The sequence below is a fragment of the Triticum aestivum genome, chromosome 4A, assembly GCF_018294505.1.
Source record: "Triticum aestivum cultivar Chinese Spring chromosome 4A, IWGSC CS RefSeq v2.1, whole genome shotgun sequence".
Lineage (NCBI taxonomy): Eukaryota > Viridiplantae > Streptophyta > Magnoliopsida > Poales > Poaceae > Triticum > Triticum aestivum.
The window spans coordinates 581350006-581356005 of NC_057803.1; positions in this window are offsets into that span (position 1 = coordinate 581350006).

The window sequence follows — 6000 nt, forward strand, 5'->3', positions numbered from 1 at the left end:
TCAGGTTCACAATGTTGGCACGAAGCAACAACACGACGCCTTTGTTCAGCTAATCAGCATCCCAATTCTTCTGAAGATCCATCCAAGCAAACAGGGAAGTGCTTCGTAAGGGGTCCCGGTCAACTTTTTATCAAGGGCTTTGTTCCTCACGTTCCTAATAGCCCAAGTATTAGGAGCTAAGACAAATTGTGTAAAAATAATAATCACCAACAGGGGAAATGGCATATCAACATGAATGAAACTGCCCGGTATTGTTAGGACCAGGAAAAGTACGAAAGACAACACCCATAGTTCGCTAACGCCCTAGCAAGAGAGCACATGATTTTTCTTGGACCCTCTTATCTGACGATCGTCAGCTGGAAAGGATGGCATTTGCGAACATGTTCCATCACAATTTTAGCCGCGGGGGGTGGGGTGGCAAATTGTTCGGACTAGCATGGCAATTCTTTCTAGAGAAGGCATTCTTTTTATAAAAAAATGTCATCACTTGTGAGGGCTTTCACTGGGATTCCCTCCCAACAAACTTTCACCATTTGATATTACAATTTTCTTTTATTTATTTTTATTATTTGAAAAGTTTCAAATTGGTCAAAAACAGAGCAAATATGATTCCCCGGCATATTCCATTGAGTTATAACTTCTCTAGTCAGCACACTATCTTAGAAAAGCTGTCACATAAAGATTTGAATTTTCAAAGGAATTGTAGACCCCCCAAAGTCTATTTATAGTGTCTCCCGGCCAACTCACTCTCAAGCCACTTATACATAGATTTAATTGTGGGGGCTATTCAGTCTAAATAGCCAAGTGAAACAAAGAAATAAATAAATAAACCTAATCATGCGGAGTGAAGTGTTCTTTGTAGTAAAATAATCCTACTGAGGTGTTTAGCCAATTTCTTGACGTTGGGGTGGATCCAAAAGAGATACCACTTCCTCGTGAACTTATTTTGAGCTGGGACCTTTTGGCTCAACTTCATTATCGTAATTTTGCCGAAAGAGCAACCCCTTTTTCACTTTAGAACATTTTTTTTGTTCAAATACACAGAATTTTTTACTTTTCACGGAGGATTAGCACTGACAGTTAATGTCGCTTGCTACTCCATACAGAGGAGTCTCTCTGAAATCTTACTGACCAGTCAGATTCCCTACCGCTGCGTCATGTCTTTCTTGTTCCACTTAATCACTCTGATCTGAGTCGAGGACGAACCAAACAACCAATCGGAACGCAACATGTTACAGACATGAAGCGCGCGCTTTCGTTTGGTTTCTTTCCGTGAAAGCAAACAGTGGGGAGTCACAGTGGCTTGTGAGGTGAACCTCTCACTCCCTCCACAGTGACTTGTGGGTAGCATTCAACGACCTAGGCAAAGCTGCCGGACGGCGACGGCCCTGCAATCCAATTCGGCTTAGCTTACCTTGCGGACCACGACGTTTCTCTCGCCCGTTCCGTTACGCTCAGTGCGCGACCAATCACTTTGCTACTTTCGTTCAGGTTTGTCAATCACTTTCATATCGTGGGTTAAACTTTGAGTGTGTTTTAGCAACAAAATACAAATTACATGCCGCAAAACTAGTGTCACCGGGAAACTCTTTCGAATACAAATCCAACAACATGTTTTTTCTGACATATAATTTATATTTTGCTACTTGAATATATGATCAAAGTTTGACTCAAATTCTGAACATATGAGATGGAATGAAGCATGCACACGCGACACGCGTCCGGGGGCCGACGGAACCAACTATAGTTAATGTGCTGGTCCGTACGCAGTGCGTACTAGTACTACTACACCAGTTCCAGTTCGGTTTAGATGTGGCTTAATTAACTCTCACCTTTCCGTTCGCATCACTTCACCGGCTAGAGTAATCCCCGGGATCGTATCTTGTCCACATGCAACGCACGCTTAGTTACGACCCGAGACGCTTTACGTCCTCGCCGTCTTCTCCTGTAGTTCAAGCTATACTAGCTAGGCTTGCTTTTCCGATGTCAACGTCGACGTGGACGTCTCGCACGGTTCGCATCGCACCACTATCTACCACTAGTATGTGACACTGCTTACACCACGCACCGTCAAAAATAACCCACTGGAGGAGTGAGGAGTCGCGATGGCGCCGTGACCTAGGGTTTCAGTTTGCCACGCAACAAGCACATAAGATCTTCTTCTTTTTTCAGAGGGAGAGCTGGCTGGCTGGCTGCCGGGCACATGGAGCTGTCCACCGCCGGCTCCGGCTGGCCCCATCTTATCTCTCGCAACAACCGCGGCACACGGCTCGCTCACGGCCTAAGCTTGCTAGGTCAGGCGATATCATAATATAACTCCATTTGTTATCGTCCTAGCTAGGCCGGCCGGCTTCAGATTCGGCTAGTAATAATCCTCGCAGCCAGAGGCACAGCGGAGCAGGCAGCTACTGCATGTCGACATGTCTGGCCAGTGCGCATCGTGAGATGTCTGGACACGGGCTGGCTAGCCAGAGGAGATGAGATCGCGACCGGGGTGGACAGAGAGAAACGGCATCGCACGGTGGGGCATGGGGCACCGTGGCGTCTCCGTTGGCCATTCTCGGCCGGCCGGCCGGCCCGGCGTGGCCGGACGTACGCTGCCGCTGCCGGGGCCCGGCGCCGGCCGCGCGTGACCCGTGCCGCGCGGCCGATCTGCGCTCTGTGCACTGCATCGTGCGCGCGCGCGTGCCATGCCATCTGCCATGGCCTGCCATTGCATCGCATCACGCCCGCTCAAACGAAGGTTGAGCGCCCGGAATAATCTGGATCTATCTGCTCCCAAGACGATTGCGATCTTTGATTGTTATCCGCACCGCCGATGGTGCACGCACGACGTGTTGATTTTTTACCGCGCGAGCTCCTTCAGCCGTCCCGCCATAAAGCTGACGCGACCTCACGCTCACGGTCGAGTTGCTACCACTGGCAGCGCCTAGGGCTAGCTAGCTAGCTGTGTGCGCGACCAGCACTAACTCTGACCCGACCGACCGGACAGGACATCACTTGCCATCCCCTGGTGCTGTCAAAACAGAGAGCATTGCTTGGCTCTCGGCGGTGCTACGTAGCACAAAAACACACCGAGGGGAAAAAGGTTTCACTGTGCACTAGTGCTGTTCAGACACAGACGCCATGCGGCCTAGTAAATCTCTGCACTGAGCACTGGAACATTATCACACTGGGTGAAAAAATCATTCGAGTCTCGGACGCACATCTCCTTTTTATCTTCTGCCAAAGGCTATACCAAATTCACATGCTCATTTATCTGAATCTTTTTTGCATGCATGCGTTATTTACTGCCTCAGTAGTCAGTAATGCATGGCATGTCACACGGCAACACGTCGCGCCCACGAGAATTGTTCCTGGAACTTTACCCTGCCGCGCGAACGAGTTTTACCCCTCAATACGAGTGCGTACTTTCGTAGCGTCTTTCGGCTTGGTGATAGTGGGGGCTACGCCTGGCCTTGCCAGTACGAAGTTGGGACGAGGACGGTGCAAAGTGTATATTCACTCATTTTGCTCTGTATGTAGTCAATTATTGAAATCTCTAGAAAAACAAATATTTAGAAACGGAGGGAGCAAAAGTCTTTTTGGAGATTTCAATATGAACTACATACGAATGTAGATAAACTTATTTTAGAATGTAGATTCATTTATTTTGCTTTGTATGTACTACTCCGTCTCATAATGTAAGACGTTTTTAGTATCAAAAAATATCTTACATTATGGGACGGAGGGAGTAGCTTATATTGGATTCTCTAGTAAAACTTATATTTAGGAAAGTTTTTTTATGAATACATGTGTGTTAGTTTTTTTTTTTCATTTTGCGAAGCGCTTCTACGCTAGTTTTGACGCACTAGAGTTGTTTCTTTAGCACGGATTATGATACTTGTGTTTTCCCATGAAAATTCAGACACCCAAAAAGAGATAAATACATACATCAATTTTTTCCCATATTTTCTTGACATTCACAAAAAAAAGTAGTTTGGATTTTGAAAGAGAAAATGATCTTTTTTTATGAATATACATGTGTGCTAGTTTTTAGTTTTTTTTGCGAAACGCTTCTACGCTAGTTTTGACACACTAAAGTTGTTTCTCTAGCACGGATCATGATACTTGCGTTTTCTCATGAAATTTTGCAGACACCAAAAGGAGCTAAATACATACATCTGTCTTTCTCCCGGTATTTTCTTGACATTTAGAAAATTATTACTCCTATTTTCACCCCGGAGCATATGCTGCCGGGAGCCGATTTGAGCATCCACCAACCAAAAGTGTTGCTTGTGAGTTCTGCTCTCCGTTCCGCAAGTGCACGCACAACACAAGCACAAACCACCATTCGTATCACTAATTTATTACTATCACCATCATCACAAACATATATTTTGATAAATATAATAGGCTCTCATATCTCGTGTCCAATCCCCCTGACCGCCCATCAGACACGGACGTCTAAAATCTATCCCGGAGCGCCTCAAGTTGCGTTACATCTAATCTAATAACCAATGGGAACACACCCGGCGGACGAAAGGGACCAGTGACGACGGGCTTGATGGAGCAGGATTAGTAGATGGAGGGGTGGTGTCAAGCTCAAAGCACCATTACGTAATCGCGCAAACATATGCGACGCAACGGCGGATTAGGACCTGAGGCGTATCTTAAGGCGCATGATTAGTGCTCTGATGGGAGCCTGACCTAATTTAGAGCTGGGACGGGAGACACGGATTGGCGAACCGATCGGACCCGACCCTGTCGCGGTCGCCATTGCGTCCGGCGGGACATGAGAGTGCTCGCCGCCCCGTAGCTCTCCGACGGTGCCCCGACGCCGTCGGTCCACGTCCGTTTGCGCGGAACGAAAATTCGTGTGATGTTTGGAGCGGGGGTACGGATAAGTTCATACGGATCGCGTCGTGTCTTGATCAGATGGTATTAGTTTACCTGAAGAGTTATTAGGAGCTTTCGGGACTGTCCAAGTGGAAGTGCCAAGTTTAATTGTGTGTCTGATGGATCAGCACAGGGGAGCGGAAGGGTATGGGCAATCCTGTGGCCGGAATAGATGCCTGGTGTATGTATCTTGATGTCCGAAAATGAAAGAAACGAGGACGTATGTGGAAAAGGACGAATGAATGAACCAATTGGCCTCACAAGGAAAAATCAAGAGAATTGTGACCGTTGCTCCGTTCCCCTTCCTTTGCCCTAGCGAGAGAACCGGAGAAGGAGGCGGCCCTTGTTCCTCGGGCTGTCGTTCGCGATATTGTGCGTTGCTCTCCCTCCTTGTACTGCTGGACGACCAGAGAGGGAGAATATCGACCCCTTAAAGTACAGGCAAATTTTAGCCTGCTCCGTCCTACCTCACCATTTCACATGAGAGGTAAGAGTATATAATAAATCTGAGCCATTGATATAATTAACTAGTGGTCTGAGTAACTCCTACCTTCTTACATCTTAGACCACTAGTTAAAATTACTCGTAAGCACAAGCAGTGTGTGGGACTACACTATTTTGATGGTGAATGCAATGGCGGCAGTATATATGATAAAGTTGACCGGGCTTAAATCCGTTTCGATGACAGGATAGGGGATCGATGGGTTGTGTCTGCCGTCGGCCCTTCTGGTAGCCGGCTTAGGTTTTTAATTGATGTTTGTCGTCCTGGACGACATCATCGGTTGGCAAAGGAAGATGGTGTACTAATATATGGGTTGATCGGGCATTAGTCATGTTTTTGTTGACCATGCTTTAGTCCTATTTCGATGACAATGTCGAAGATCCGGTGGGTTGTTCCCCCATCATCCCTTCTGTCGGCTGGCTTAGATTTTCAGTCGCTGCCTGTCGTCCTAGACGACATCGCCGGTTGTCAAAGGGAAATGATGTACTAAAATCTAGGTTCAAAGCCTGACAATAGTGCATTTGCTGCTCGGCCTCGACGACGGCAACGACAAACATTGGTTTCGGGACTCAAGGAGGACGGGGATGTTCCCTGGTCAACACGCCACAACACCAAAGGTT